The 16,306-nt window shown below is 42.6% G+C and overlaps 1 protein-coding gene across 4 annotated transcripts in view; it reads right to left on the bottom strand.

The window, feature by feature from the left end:
* The window catches only part of AHI1 (Abelson helper integration site 1), a 289,456-nt gene that overhangs the window by 114,674 nt on the left and 158,476 nt on the right, over positions 1-16,306 (bottom strand). The gene's annotated exons all lie outside the window — the stretch shown is intronic.

Raw genomic sequence — 16,306 nt, 5'->3', positions numbered from 1 at the left:
TAAACTACCATATTTTCCGGCGTATAAGATGACTGGGCATATAAGACGACCACCAACTTTTCCATTTAAAATATAGAGTTTGGGATATACTCGCCGTATAAGTGGGGGTCGTCTTATATGCCGGGTGTGTCTTATACGGCGTGTGCGGAGCTCTACGGTCACCGCATATGGTGCGGGGAGCAGTCCCGGATGGTACCCTGGTACTGGAGAAGAGACTCTCCTCCAGGCCCTGGGTACCATCTTCCTGTAAAAAAAAGAAATAAATTAAAAAATAACGATATACTTACCTTCTGATGGCCCCCGGAGTCCTCCCGGCTCTCAGCGGTGCACGCAGCGGCTTCCGTTCCCAGGGACGCATTGCGTGAATCACCTGAGATGTCGCAGTCACGCGACAGTGACGTCACAAAGGTCCTTCCTGCACAGCATCCCTGGAAACAGAAGCCGCTGCGTGCACCGTTGAGAGCCGGGAGGACTACGGGGGCCATCAGAAGGTAAGTATATCCCTATTTAACATTTTAATTTTTTTTTTTACAGGAATATGGTACCCAGGGCCTGGAGGAGAGTCTCCTCTCCTCCAGACCCTGGGTACCATCCGGGACCGCTCCCCGCACCACATGCAGTGACTGCAGAGCTCCGCACCCACCGTATAAGATGACACCCGGCGTATAAGACGACCCCCGACTTTTAAAAAGCTGTCATACGCCGGAAAATACGGTATATACTCTATTATTGGCAAGCTTCAGTAATCCTGGAAATGGTCAGTATGTAATGTCTGTATACTCTATTTCTTTCTCTCCTGCCCAGGAGCTGTGGCATGATCAGACTATGTCCCTGTACGGTCAGACACAGCCATGACACTGCCATTACACAGTACACAGCAGGGGCACATTTATAAAAGATAATCTCAGCACAGGAAACATTTTATTTAAACACATCCAATTGTGGAAGTTATTACTATTCTAAGTTCTACTGATTAAAATCAACTTTTGTTCATGAGAAACCCCTCCAAATCTAATTAAAAATTTTATGTATCCTGCTGTAATAGCAAATGTCCAAACACATTATACAGGACATCAGCTAGCCATTTGTACATTTTAATTTCCCAGCACAGAACATGTTTAATTTCACAAGATCAGATTTTTTTTTTTGCATATGTATGTTGCTGTAGAAAATGCAAACCTTTCGCTAATAATCTAACATGAATTCAAAATGGAAATACTTACTAATTTAAATAAAAAATACAAGGCTTACTTTCCTTTAAAAGGTCATACTTATTCAAACTCAACCTTAAATATCAATTTACATTTTTTTACATGATTTATAACAGAGGAGCAGATGCGGTTTTCAGGGAAAAGTACAAGTTAAAGGGAATATCACCATTTTTTGCCACGTAATCGGATAGGAACAGAGACCCTAATTTCATCAATGTATCCCTTACTGGTCTGCATATTGTCATTTTGATAAAATCACTCATATATCTGCTGTCAGTCTGCCAGTTCTCTAAAAGTGGAGCTCTCTATAACCCCGCCACCACCACTGATTGGCTGCATTCTTTGTACACTTTGAATAGGCAGAAAGCAGCTAACTAGTGGTGTCTGCAGAGTTACACAGAGCATGAACACAACTAATCTTTCAGTGATAATCTCCTGCTGATAAAACAGATTGTATTGAAACTAGAACAAGCAGCCCTAAAAGTGATACATCGCAGGTTTCAGGGTCTCAGCATTTACGGTACATTGTGCTGCTCTCAGATTAAATAGCAAAAACTTACTGACAGATTTCTTTTAAGAAACTAAAAAAAAAATACATATAGTAATTTTTTTAAATATTTAAAGAGGACCTATCACCAGAAAATGTCTACAATGTTAAGAAACAAAAGCCACCCTCCAAAAAAAAATTCTACAAAATTTTATTGGTGAAAAAAAAAAAGGCTGCAAACCAGTATGTAATTAACAAGACTACTTGTAGGAACCTGATTGGTATTTGCAGGATGTGCAATCTTGACTGCCAGAGAGTAAGACCTCACTAGTTCTCATACACACATGTAAAAGTTTTGGGCAAGTGTGGAGATTAATGTTGCAACTCAAGAATACTGTCATGGTCCAGTCCGGAGTTTGCTTTCTTCTTTCCTCTCTCGAGACTGGTCATGCAGGGGTTAATCTTCTCAGCCTCGTTCTGAAGCTAGCTGGGCTATTTCAGTCTGTCACAGCCTTCTGACCAGTGTTAGTGATAGTTCTTGCTTCCTGGCTTGAGCCCCTGACCTGTTTTAGTGATCCGTGTGCCTCTGACTGCCTGTACCCGTGTATGACTCGATCTGATCTCTGGACTTTGCCCCTGGTTTTCCGTTTCTGATACCACGCTCCCCGACTGACTTCGACTCTGGTTTGTACCCCGACTTCGTCTTACGTCTCACGTTTTGGTTACCACGTTCCCGGTAGGCTCTGACTTCTTGCTTGTCCCTGACTATTCTTCTGACTGCCCCTGTGTACTGTGCTGACCTCTCTGTGTATGACCTTGGCTTGTCTAACTACTCTTTCGTTACCTGTGGCACCTGTGCTGCTATTCAGTGTTGCTACGCTGTGTGTACAACCTCTTCCCTCACCAGCACCCCCTGGTGGAGGTTGCACTATACTGCACTGCAGCAGCACATTACAAATACTTTCAAAAATCAATTAACAAAATGCAAAGTGAATGAACAAAAGAGAAATTTGGTGTGCCCACCCGGTATGTTAAAAACAGTATCAACACATGTCCTAGGTACATGTGCACACAGTTTTTGAAGTAACTCGGCATGGAGGTTGTTCCCAACATCTTGGAGAACTAACCACAGATCTTCTGTGGATGTAGGCTTTTAGAAATGTGTCTCTTCATGTAATCCTAAACAGATTAAGTTGAGAACAGGGATCTGTTGGGGCCATATCATCACTTTAAGGACTCCTTATTCTTATTTACACTGAAGATAGATTTTTAAGGGAATCTGTCACCTGTATATAACCTATTAATATGGGCATACAGGTGATAGAAATGTTACACTAGTCCTACGTGTCTGCCTCATATTAATGGTCTTGTTGTGGAGAAATTTTATATTCTGTTTTTATGTTAATGCTTGCTTCCCAACTTTGGGGCGTGCAATGCCTGAAAGAAATCCCTGCCTCCTGTCTTCATTATATCCCCCCCCCCATGTACTTCACAGTTCACTGTGACGTGCAGTTGTGGGCCCCAAAATCCTGCGCCTCTGTCCTGCACTCCTTCCACAATCCATACCTTTTCCTCCCTTCTATGGGCGCTGCATTCAGGGATCTTCGGGCAGGCGAGTCACTGTGACTTCTGGTGTGGACAACGACAAGATGCTCTCTCCACTTCCTCCCTGCACAGTCAACGTTAGGGACTATGTGTATACACATAGTACCGATATATACACATAGTACCTAGCGATGACTATGCAGGGAGGAAGTGGAAAGAGCACCTTGTCGTTGTGCACGCTGAAGGTCACAGTGACTCGCCGGCACCTGCGCAGAAGATACCTGAATGCAGCGCCCATAGAAGGGAGGAAAAGGTACAGATTGTGGAATGTTGTGAATTCTGCTCTTGGGCTCCCTCCTGTGGTTTTGAGTGGTATAGCTGCTTCTTGGATTTAGCATCAGCAGCTGCTTCCACTGATTGTCTTTCTGGCTCGGCTATTTTAGTCTGGCCTTATCCCTCAATCAATGCCAGTTGCCAATTGTTCCTGCTTGGAGTCACTGCTCTTTTGGATTTCCCTGACACTCTGTCCAGTTCAGCAAAGATAAGTCCTTGCTTGTCCTTTTGTAGTCCACTTGTTGTGGACTTTATTGTTTAGCACATTCTATGTTTTGCTCATTTGTCCAGCTTATCAGTATGGATCTATTCAGCTAAGCTGGAAGCTCTGGGCTGCAGATTTTGCCCTCCACACCTTTAGTCAGGTGTGGAGATTTTTGCATATCTCTGCGGTGGACTTTTTCTAGTTTTTATTACTGACCGCACAGTGTTCTTTCCTGTACTATATCTAGCTAGTAGTGGCCTCCTTTGAATCTTGTTTCATACTACGTATGTCATTTCCTTCTCCTCTCACAGTCATTATTTGTGGGGGGCTGTCCTACCCTTTGGGGATTTTCTCTGAGGCAAGATAGCTTTCCTATTTCTACCTTTAGGGGTAGCTAGTTCTCCGGCTGTGACGAGGTGTCCAGGGAGTGACAGGAACATCCCACGCCTACTTCTAATGTTGTGTTAAGATCAGGAACTGCGGTCCGTATAGTTACCACCTGCTCAGAGCTAGTCGCATGTCGCTCCTAAATTACCAGTCCTTAACAGTGCAACTGGCCAGAAATGAGTTGAATGCATCTCAAAAGAAGGAAAAGAAAAAGAGTTCTGTGCCATTTTTTTTTTCTTTAGTCTGTTTTGTCTTTTTCATTGCTCTTAATCTCTGGGTGGATTTGGGCGCGGACATGGATGTTCAGGGTTTGTTTTCTCGTGTGGATCAGCTTGCTGCAAGAGTTCAGAGTATCCAAGATTATGTTGTTCAGACTCCAGACTTAGAGCCTAGAATTCCTACTCCAGATTTGTTTTACGGGGATAGATCTAAGTTTTTGAACTTTAAAAATAACTGCAAATTGTTTTTTGCTCTGAAACCCCGTTCCTCTGGTGATCCCACTCAGCAAGTTAAAATAGTTATTTCTCTGCTGCGTGGTGACCCTCAGGACTGGGCATTCTCCCTTGAGTCAGGGGATCCGGCATTGCTTAATGTAGATGCATTTTTTTCAATCGCTCGGGTTATTGTATGACGAACCTAACTCTGTGGATCATGCGGAAAAAACCTTGTTGGCCCTGTGTCAGGGTCAGGAAGCGGCAGAATTGTACTGCCAGAAATTTAGAAAATGGTCTGTGCTCACTAAATGGAATGAGGATGCTCTGGCAACAATTTTCAGAAAGGGTCTTTCAGAAGCCCTTAAAGATGTTATGGTGGGGTTCCCCACGCCTGTTGGTTTGAGCGAATCTATGTCCCTAGCCATTCAGATTGATCGGCGCCTGCGCGAGCGCAAAGTGGTGCACCATATGGCAGCGTCCTCTGAACAGAGTCCTGAGCCTATGCAATGTGATAGGATTCTGACTAGAGCGGAACAGAGGGGATACAGACGTCAGAATGGGCTGTGTTTTTACTGTGGTGATTCTGCTCATACTATTTCTGATTGCCCTAAGCGTATTAAGAGGGTCGCTAGATCTGTTACCATTAGTACTGTACAGCCTAAGTTTCTCCTGTCTGTGACCCTGATTTGCTCATTGTCATCTTTCTCTGTCATGGCATTTGTGGATTCAGGCGCTGCCCTGAACTTAATGGACTTAGACTTCGCCAGGCGCTGTGGTTTTTCTTTGCAGCCTTTGCAGAGCCCTATTCCTTTGAGGGGTATTGATGCTACACCGTTGGCCAAGAATAAACCTCAGTATTGGACTCAGCTGACTATGTGCATGGCTCCAGCACATCAGGAAGATTGTCGTTTTCTGGTGTTGCATAATTTACATGATGTTGTTGTACTGGGTTTTCCATGGTTACAAGTACACAATCCAGTGTTGGATTGGAAATCGATGTCTGTGACTAGTTGGGGTTGTCAAGGGGTACATAGTGACGTTCCTTTAATGTCAATTTCCTCTTCCCCCTCTTCTGATGTTCCTGAATTTTTGTCAGATTTCCAGGATGTATTCGATGAGCCCAAGTCCAGTTCCCTTCCTCCTCATAGGGACTGTGATTGTGCTATCGACTTGGTTCCTGGCTGTAAGTTCCCTAAGGGCCGACTCTTCAATCTGTCTGTACCAGAGCATGCCGCTATGCGGAGCTATGTTAAGGAGTCTTTAGAGAAGGGGCATATTCGGCCGTCTTCGTCACCATTGGGAGCAGGATTCTTTTTTGTTGCCAAGAAGGATGGCTCCTTGAGACCCTGTATTGATTATCGCCTTCTTAATAAGATCACGGTCAAATTCCAATACCTTTTACCTTTGCTCTCTGATTTGTTTGCTCGGATTAAGGGGGCTAGTTGGTTTACCAAGATTGACCTTCAAGGGGCGTATAATCTTGTTCGTATTAAACAGGGTGACGAATGGAAAACTGCATTTAATACGCCCGAAGGCCACTTTGAATACCTGGTGATGCCTTTCGGGCTTTCTAATGCTCCTTCTGTATTGCAGTCCTTCATGCATGATATTTTCCGCAATTATCTTGATAAATTCTTGATTGTGTATTTGGATGATATTTTGATTTTTTCCAATGATTGGGAGTCTCACGTGAAGCAGGTCAGGATGGTATTCCAGATCCTTCGTGATAATGCTCTATTTGTAAAGGGGTCTAAGTGCCTATTTGGGGTCCAGAAGGTCTCTTTTTTGGGGTTTATTTTTTCTCCTTCGTCTATAGAAATGGATCCTATTAAGGTCCAAGCCATTCATGACTGGGTTCAACCCACATCTGTGAAGAGCCTTCAGAAATTTTTGGGCTTTGCTAATTTTTATCGCCGTTTCATTGCCAACTTCTCTAGTGTGGTTAAGCCCCTGACCGATTTGACGAAGAAAGGCGCTGATGTGGCAAATTGGTCCTCTGAGGCTGTGGAGGCCTTTCAGGAGCTTAAGCGCCGATTTACTTCTGCCCCGGTCTTGCGTCAGCCTGATGTGTCTCTTCCTTTTCAGGTTGAGGTTGACGCCTCTGAGATTGGGGCAGGGGCCGTTTTGTCACAGAGGAATTCTGATGGTTCCTTGATGAAACCATGTGCCTTCTTTTCCCGAAAGTTTTCGCCTGCGGAACGCAATTATGATGTCGGCAATCGGGAGTTGTTGGCTATGAAGTGTGCATTTGAGGAGTGGCGACATTGGCTTGAGGGAGCCAAGCACCGCGTTGTGGTCTTGACCGATCATAAGAATCTGATTTACCTCGAGTCGGCCAAGCGGCTGAACCCTAGACAGGCTCGATGGTCCCTGTTTTTCTCCCGTTTCGATTTTGTGGTCTCATATCTTCCGGGATCTAAGAATGTTAAGGCGGATGCCTTCTCTAGGAGTTTTTTGCCTGATTCTCCTGGAGTTCTTGAGCCGGTTGGCATTCTTAGGGAAGGGGTGATTCTTTCTGCTATCTCCCCTGATTTACGGCGGGTGCTTCAGGAATTTCAGGCTGATAAACCTGACCGCTGTCCTGTGGGGAAGCTGTTTGTTCCTGATAGATGGACAAGTAAGGTAATTTCTGAGGTCCATTGTTCTGTGTTGGCCGGTCATCCTGGGATTTTTGGTACCAGAGATTTGGATGCTAGATCCTTTTGGTGGCCTTCCTTGTTGCGGGATGTGCGTTCTTTTGTGCAGTCCTGTGGGACCTTTGCCCGGGCTAAGCCTTGCTGTTCCCGCGCTAGTGGGCTGCTTTTGCCTTTGCCTGTCCCTGAGAGGCCCTGGACGCATATTTCCATGGATTTTATTTCGGATCTTCCTGTGTCTCAGAGGATGTCTGTTATCTGGGTGGTTTGTGACCGGTTCTCTAAAATGGTCCATTTGGTACCTTTGCCTAAATTGCCTTCCTCCTCTGATTTGGTTCCATTGTTTTTTCAGCATGTGGTTCGTTTGCATGGCATTCCGGAGAATATTGTGTTTGACAGAGGTTCCCAGTTTGTTTCCAGGTTTTGGCGATCCTTTTGTGCTAGGATGGGCATTAATTTGTCTTTTTCTTCGGCGTTCCATCCTCAGACAAACGGCCAAACTGAGCGAACTAATCAAACCTTGGAAACCTATTTGAGATGCTTTGTGTCTGCTGATAAGGATGATTGGGTGGCTTTCTTGCCATTGGCCGAGTTTGCCCTTAATAATCAGGCCAGTTCGGCTACTTTGGTTTTGCCTTTTTTTTTGTAATTTTGGTTTCCATCCTCGTTTTTCTTCAGGGCAGGTTGAGCCTTCTGATTGTCCTGGTGTTGATTCCATGATGGACAGATTACAGCAGATTTGGACTCATGTGGTAGACAATTTGACGTTGTCTCAGGAAAAGGCTCAGCGTTTTGCTAACCGCCGTCGGTGTGTTGGTCCTCGGCTTCGTGTGGGGGATTTGGTCTGGTTATCTTCTCGTCATGTTCCTATGAAGGTTTCTTCCCCTAAGTTCAAGCCTCGGTTTATTGGTCCTTATAAGATTTCTGATATTATCAATCCAGTGTCTTTTCGTTTGGCCCTTCCAGCCTCTTTTGCCATCCACAATGTTTTCCATAGATCGTTGTTGCGGAGATATGTGGTACCCGTGGTTCCCTCTGTTGATCCTCCTGCCCCGGTGTTGGTTGAGGGGGAGTTGGAATATGTGGTTGAGAAAATTTTGGATTCTCGTTTTTCGAGGCGGAGGCTTCAGCCGCCAATGTCCATGCCGTCGATTTGGTTCGTGCTTTTCACTTGGCTCGTCCTGATCGGCCTGGGGGCTCTGGTGAGGGTTAGGTGACCCCTCCTCAAGGGGGGGTACTGTTGTGAATTCCGCTCTTGGGCTCCCTCCGGTGGTTATAAGTAGCACTTTTGTGAATTCTGCTCTTGGGCTCCCTCCTGTGGTTTTGAGTGGTATAGCTGCTTCTTGGATTTAGCATCAGCAGCTGCTTCCACTGATCGTCTTTCTGGCTCGGCTATTTTAGTCTGGCCTTATCCCTCAATCAATGCCAGTTGCCAATTGTTCCTGCTTGGAGTCACGGCTCTTTTGGATTTCCCTGACACTCTGACCCATTCAGCAAAGATAAGTCCTTGCTTGTCCTTTTGCAGTCCACTTGTTGTGGACTTATTGTTCAGCACATTCTATGTTTTGTTCATTTGTCCAGCTTATCAGTATGGATCTATTCAGCTAAGCTGGAAGCTCTGGGCTGCAGATTTTGCCCTCCACACCTTTAGTCAGGTGTGGAGATTTTATCATATCTCTGCGGTGGACTTTTTCTAGTTTTTATTACTGACCGCACAGTGTTCTTTCCTGTACTATCTATCTAGCTAGTAGTGGCCTCCTTTGCTAAATCTTGTTTCATACTACGTATGTCATTTCCTTCTCCTCTCACAGTCATTATTTGTGGGGGGCTGTCCTACCCTTTGGGGATTTTCTCTGAGGCAAGATAGCTTTCCTATTTCTACCTTTATGGGTAGCTAGTTCTCCGGCTGTGACGAGGTGTCCATGGAGTGACAGGAACATCCCACGGCTACTTCTAGTGTTGTGTTAAGATCAGGAACTGCTGTCTGTATAGTTACCACCTGCTCAGAGCTAGTCGCATGTCGCTCCTAAATTACCAGTCCATAACAGTGGAGGGAGTGCAGAGATTTCTTCCAGGCACTGCAAACCTTGGAGCCTGAAAGAAATCCCTAGCATAAGGAAAGAATATAAGATTTCCAAACAGTAAGTCTGTTAATATGAGGCATACAGGTAGGACTAGAGTAACATTTCTATTACCTGTATGCCCATATTAATAGGTTGTATGGAAATTATTCATATTTCTCCAGCAGTAATAAATAAGAAACAGAACAAAGAATTCCCATAAAACATTATCCAGAATTGTTATTTCAAACATGTATGTCAGTAGCTGTAAAACCAGTAAAAAGTTAAATAAGTCGATTATGTTATAACAATTGCACCCATCCATATGAGGAACATATTACCCCTTAAAAGACCAGAGAATGTTTTATTTTAATGCTTTCCTTTTCTCTTCACCTTCTTCTAAGGATCATAACTTTAAAACAGACATAAGAGATTTTTGTGTACTCATCGTAAAATCCTTTTCTCCGAGCCACTCATTGGAGGACACAGGACCATGGGTGTTAAAAAATATAACTTTACATTACTTTACATTTCTTTCGCTTGCACCCAGCAACTAAAAAAAAAAAAAAGAGCTAAATTCATTCACTCCTGCATACTCTTCATCAAGACTAGTGTCCAATCAGCGCTAGTGTCACTGTCTCCACCTTTGGACAAATCGAGCATCAAGAGGAACTGAGAGAGCAGCCGAAGTGGCTTCCTCTTGATGTTCGATTTGTCCGATGGCGGCTCCAGGCTCACATGTCACAACAACTGCAAGAGAGTCCCAGGAACAACGGTGGCACCAGAAGGAAGTATAAGCTTTTACATTTTATCGAGGCTAAGCGTGGGATATGAGAAGAGGTAGTCCTAGTAGTGGACAATTTCTCCATTTGTAGGTTAGCATTAATTGGACTGGATTCCGATGACTTCCGGGTGCAGTCTGATGTTTTGCATGTACTCAGACTTATATGAGTATGCACCATCAGATATGTGCTGTCAATCACAATCACAGCATGCAGCGATTTTCTCGACTCGGCATGATAAAATAAAAGCTAGTCAGCACTGTTCCATAGCATAGCAAGTGTGAGTGAGCCCTTAAAGTGTTATAAATATTATTATAGGGAGATGCTCAAAACCAAAGTATCACACAGGGCTCCATCTAATTAAAAAAAAGCCCAAGAGTATTCGGTGCTTTTTTCTGCAGTATTTTTCTGTGCAAAAAAAAACCAACGCATTACAGTTCTAAAAAAGTATATGGGATTTATTTAACTTATGTTCATTGTGCTTTTTTTTTTTTTCAGTGTGATTTTGAAATGTGCAACACTGCCATTTTTCTTGCTGTAAATGTGTTTTATTTGCATATTTTCCCCATAGACTGGAATAAGCAGAGAAAATCTGCAGTAAAAAAAACACACGCTTCTTTATTGCATTTCCCAGTGAAAACGCATATAATCTGCACATGACTTTATCAAAGTTAAGCAACAGGAAGTCCCCCCCCCCAAAAAAAAGCGGTTTTATTTAAAACATGACATATCAAAAGGAAGCAAAAACTATAGCTGAAAAAGACGAGCAAAAACTGCATGTAAAAATACTCAAAAACACAAGTAGTCTAATTGAGATTATTGGCTCAGAAATGCTGCAGAGAATTTGAAAAATATAAAATGCACCAAATACTCATTGCGGGAACTTAGCCTTAGACAGTATGAACCTGAAGACTGGCCCTAGTTTAAATCTCCTTTACAACTGCGGTGACAAGCTTTGGTAAAGAGGAATAAATAGTAGGTAGCTGCTTATTAGAAAAAAAAAATATATACACTATACACTTGTCGGCTATGTTGCAACTCATTTAAGAAATATAGGTTGTGGAGAGGATTGCTTAACACCTTTACAACAACAAGTAGTGGTGTTGGTTAACAAAACCAGTACATTATTCTTATTTTTTCACAATATATTTCTGCTTGCTTCATGAAAAAAACCACAATCCTGTCAAAATGATTGTTTACTACAGCTATTGCTAGATAGAGATAAAATGCAGGAGAAAAGCAAGAAATTAATGTATGGCTTCATAATAAATACTCTATCTAAGCTCAGGGTAACTGTTTTGCCTTTTGGCAATTTAATGCAAATTATATAAGTAGTAATTCAGCAATGGTTCCTAATTTTCATGCAAAGCGAGTCAATTATGTTCCCTTAAAAAAAAAATAGAATCAGAAGTTTCTAAGAGATTCATCAGTGTTTTGTGAGTGCTTAGGTGTGGGCCCATGACATAAGCACAGGTATTATTTGCATATAAGCTTGCAAGTCAAATAGTATCCAAGTTCTATTATGTGAAAACCAAATAAATATAATTAATCTTAAGCTTTAAAAAAGCTATTCTGCTTTGAACAATTATTTTTTCTCCTTTTCTTGGAAGGGTCCCCTACCATAAAGGCGATCACAGGATGTCCTTCTTCAGGCTCCACCCCAAGATCAGCTATGATCTGCTTGGATGTTACATATTTTCCTAAAAAATTATATGAATGGTTAAAGTGAAGGTTCTCTAGTTAGGGTATGTGAACACGATCAGTATTTGCTATAGAAAAATCCACTGCATATATTTGAGTGTTAGAAAGAAAAAAGCTGTACAAATTATGATTTTTTTTAATATATATATATATATATATATATATATATATACATACATTTTTGATGTTTTTCCGATTAATTTTAATATGTGAAACTGCCAATCTGCAAGTAAAAAAAATAAGCAGTGTGTGCGTGAGATTTCAGAATTTCGTATTCACTTCGCTGGTACAATAAAATGCGTTTTTTTGCAAAAATGCAACATGTGAACATACCCTTACTATGGTTATGATATAAGGGTTATGATACAGACTGGGTAATTGGATCCTGTAAATAAATGAAAAAAAAAATAGGGGTTTTCTGCTTTTTTCAGAATGGGCGACGCTAATGTAAAAAAACAAACAAAAAAAAACACTATACTCACTTCCTTGGACTGATGCCATTCCTGTGTATTCACTGCTGTTTCTACTGCTGGTCTGCTGGCATCAACATTCCACAGTCCCCACAATCTGTTAACCATCTGGATGCCATAGTCCCTGTGTCAGCAGAACCTAAGGGGTTAAACAGCCATGTTCGGTGCAAATACTGATCGTGGCTGATGCAGCAGGGTGTTCGCTATAGTGTACTGCATTTTCACCTGTTGGTGGATGCCGTTGTCCTAAAGCTCAGGTCAGGAAAGAGGTTTTGATGGTCACTATGGGATAAACCCTCCTGATTGCAAAAGAATGCCTCATCTCAACAGCAAATGCACACAGCTGCCAACGACTCAGCAGTTCTTTAGGACGTAGCCCATCATGGTCACCTCGCTGCAATCCTGAGCAGCACTGGTTTTTTATAGCATCGGGCAAGCTGAACTTGTTCACAAGCATTAACTACCAATGGCGGAAGTTCTGCAATTGATATCACAAGTCAAGGCAGATGAAGAGCGCTTGGATTCACATCACTCAAGCACAGTGCTTGAACACTGGCAGCAAAGTGGGAATCAGTCTCAGACTGGCCCACAGGTAAAGCAGGGCGATCCCCCGATGGGCCCCTGGGCAGGAGTTACCCAACCACATGAGCAGCAGTTGGCTCAATACATACGATTCACTATGTACAGACAAAAACAGCATCTCGTCCTTCATTCATCAAACTACCTAGTTCATTATTATATAGAAGCAGAGGTAAACTTGTGAATGAGGGTAATGCAATAATTCCATGACAGTGAACAGTGGACCCCAAGAGTCCGTGTTACTTTTGGCCTCTTACCACCCCAGTCTGACACTGATGGAAATGATCAATTTCACAGCAATATGACCCAACAACATTTGTGGCTATGATGATGCTTCCAGCGAACCAGATACTAAAGGGCCCCCTCCACCCCAAAGTCTAAAAAGATGAGTAGAAGGGTAATATTTCCCAGACAGCAATTCTTAGAGAAAAACATTCTAATCTTGCTGTTAGAGCTCAGTAAAGCCTACATAGGCAGCATTATAGCATATTCAGACATCAGTGATTTTCCCATGTTTAAAAAAATAAATAAATCAGAGCATCATAGTGTTTTAGATAAAATTTTTGTCAGTTTTTATCGTAAGAGCTTTTCTTGTACTGGAAAAATAAAAACCATGATGAAGGTAGCTCAAGTTTCTAATATCACACAATCCATAAAAAACGGACAGCAAACGAATGGCATCAGACTGCTACCCTATTTTTTTCATGGACTCTTTGGGCCTGATTTATCAAAGCTTTTAAGATAGTATTCTGTGGTAAAAAGCTTTGGAAATTTGCAAAAATGTTTGCGCAACCTAAGGCTGCATTTGGCGACTTTTGGTGTTCTGATGCCATTTTTAGCACCAGCCCTGATAAAATATGTGGAGCCGGGCAGGACGATGGTGTGGCGACCATTGCTCGTCAAATTCATGATAAGCGGTGGGGTTTGCTATGCCACAAATCTTATTCCTGCAGAGGCATGTGGTGCACACCACTCATCCGACACTCCTTATTCATTTCACTGGGCTGTTCATTTTGCCTATATGGCTTTGCACTGGTGGGTGTCTGAACAGTCGGGACGTAGGTCTTACTCTGTCCCTGTCTATTTTTACATCTGCTGACTCGGTGAACTACAAGACTTCGGTACAGCCCCGATTGGGGTACATATTGTCGTGGTGCTTTTTCATTTTTTTTTAGCAAAACAATGTGAACTAAGTAACCTATGTTATTTACTTGTACTATTACTATTTAACGTATTTTTCGGACCATAAGACGCACTTTTTTTCCTCCAAATTTGGGAGGAAAGTGTGGGTGCGTCTTATGGTCCGGATGTACCATGTGGGAAGGGGGCAGCGCGAGTGGGATCTACTGTGATTCCACTCACAGGAGGCAGAAAAATGTCCCCTCTGCAGGCAGAGCTGGGGAAACCATGTGACCCCGATGATTAAAGTGCAGTGAATATTCATTAGCCACTTCCCTGCCCACCTGTCAGCTGAGCAGTGAGTGGGGAGCAGACATTGAATAGTCCTTCCCTTAAGCAGCGACACACATGGTTTCTCCAGCACCGGATTCCTGCAGCAGCTGGGGAGATCTGTGTGTCCGGTGGAGGAGGAGGCAGCAGCAGGGCCAGAGGAGAAAAGATCGCCGCATACCTGCCTGGCTATGCTGGATGCCAAGGTATAAGGACCTGTGTGATGTCAGGAAGTGGCTGGAGCGTCACATGGCAGCATAGAGCCCTCCTTCTTTTGATGTCATCACAGGTCCCTCAGACACCGCACTAGAATCTGCAGGCTTCCTGTTATGACCTGTGCTGTGGAGAGGCAACAAGAGGGAGGGCTCTGTGGTGTCATGGGATGCTCCAGCTTTTCACCTCCCCACAGTGTGGCTGGCTGCCACAATTAAAAGGTTAGTCACTACAACACAAAATAAAGCACTCTGCCACTCCTGTGGTGAACTATAACTCCCAGCATGCCATAGCATCTGCAGGACATGCTGGGAGTTATAGTTCTCTAATGGGATCTCAAAGCAGCACTCCAGTATTCGTTTTCAGTGCTGGAAAATATAAGCCCTGTGCCCCCATTCTTATACTCACCTTCCAGCGTCTTCATATAGTACTTTACAGACACCACACAGATGCCGCAGCACCATCTTCTACCCGCAGCTTCCAACATAATAACATACTATTATATGTAATAATAACACATATAACAGTATGTTATTTATGTTACTAAATATTTTACCACTTTTTTTGCTTCAAATATTTTTTTCCCTATTTTCCACCTCTAAAACCTGGGTGCGTCTTATAGTCCGAAAAATACAGTACATACTACAGGATATTTGCTCTTTTTATAAAAAAAAAAATCAGTTATGCTTGTTAAATGGCCACACAGTGTGAATGCACACCTATACATTGCACTTCTACCAACATGTGCTCTGGCTGAATTTTTTTTGTTTTATTCATGAAGAGGTATACGCTCCTTTATGAATCCGGAATGTAAGACTCCAGCACACCTCCTCATCAAGACCTGCGTGACCAACAGATGAATTGGGGCCTTGGAGAGTATGAATCATGACTCAGATCAAAATCAAACATGTTTCCGGAATTTTTTTTGTGGACCACTCAGTCTGTAAGAATAAACGGACACGTGAACAGCTTCATAGACCATAATACTATAATAATAGTACTATCCGTGGAAAAATCAAGGATAGAACTCCTATGAGAAAAACGGATGTCTGAATGAGTCCTAGAGGTCTTCTAATGCATTTCATTAAAGACACCTGGCATTGGCACAAAATAGCTGAAATGCAAATGAAAAACAAATGAGCTAAAACACACTGAATTACGTGAGCTTGCCTTAGTAGCACACCTAGTATGCAAAATATTTTATACAATATGTGTAAATCACAATTTGACTATATAAAAAAAGTAGAAAAAAAAAGCGCAAAGCAAAACACACACAAAAACTGTAAGTATATGATATTGAAAACCACAAAAATTCTAGTTCCTTTTGCAAAACTGCTAACACTGAGGTAACTAAAGGATATTTCAAACAGATGGACTATTTGTGACCCAAGAAGGTCCGGCACTTGAGACTCCACTAATTAGCAGAGCCAAGGTAAATCTAAACCCAACCCACTGGTTCCACCCTGGATTGCAACATGTAAACCTTTCACGAGCCGTGGTGGGTTATAATAAAGGCTGGGGACATTCAGTATGCTTAGAAACAAACAGCAGGATCGCATTACTATGCCTCCTATTAGAATACAAATATATATAGCAGTCTTTATCATACGTTTTTTTAAAAATAGAAAACAAAGAAAGTACTTCCATAGACACCGTGTCATCAGGCTTTAGTGTAAGACATTCACATACAGGATCTTCTTCATTCACATACAAATTAATTTACTGATTGTTTTTCTTCATGATTATGGAAAGGACTTTGGCTGTTAGGCTGGTTTCACACTTGCGTTTTGATCTGCAGCGTGTTTGGAAAAAAAAAC

This window comes from Ranitomeya variabilis, chromosome 2, assembly GCF_051348905.1.
Source record: "Ranitomeya variabilis isolate aRanVar5 chromosome 2, aRanVar5.hap1, whole genome shotgun sequence".
NCBI classification, from domain to species: domain Eukaryota; kingdom Metazoa; phylum Chordata; class Amphibia; order Anura; family Dendrobatidae; genus Ranitomeya; species Ranitomeya variabilis.
This window is presented reverse-complemented; position numbering and strand designations above follow the sequence as displayed.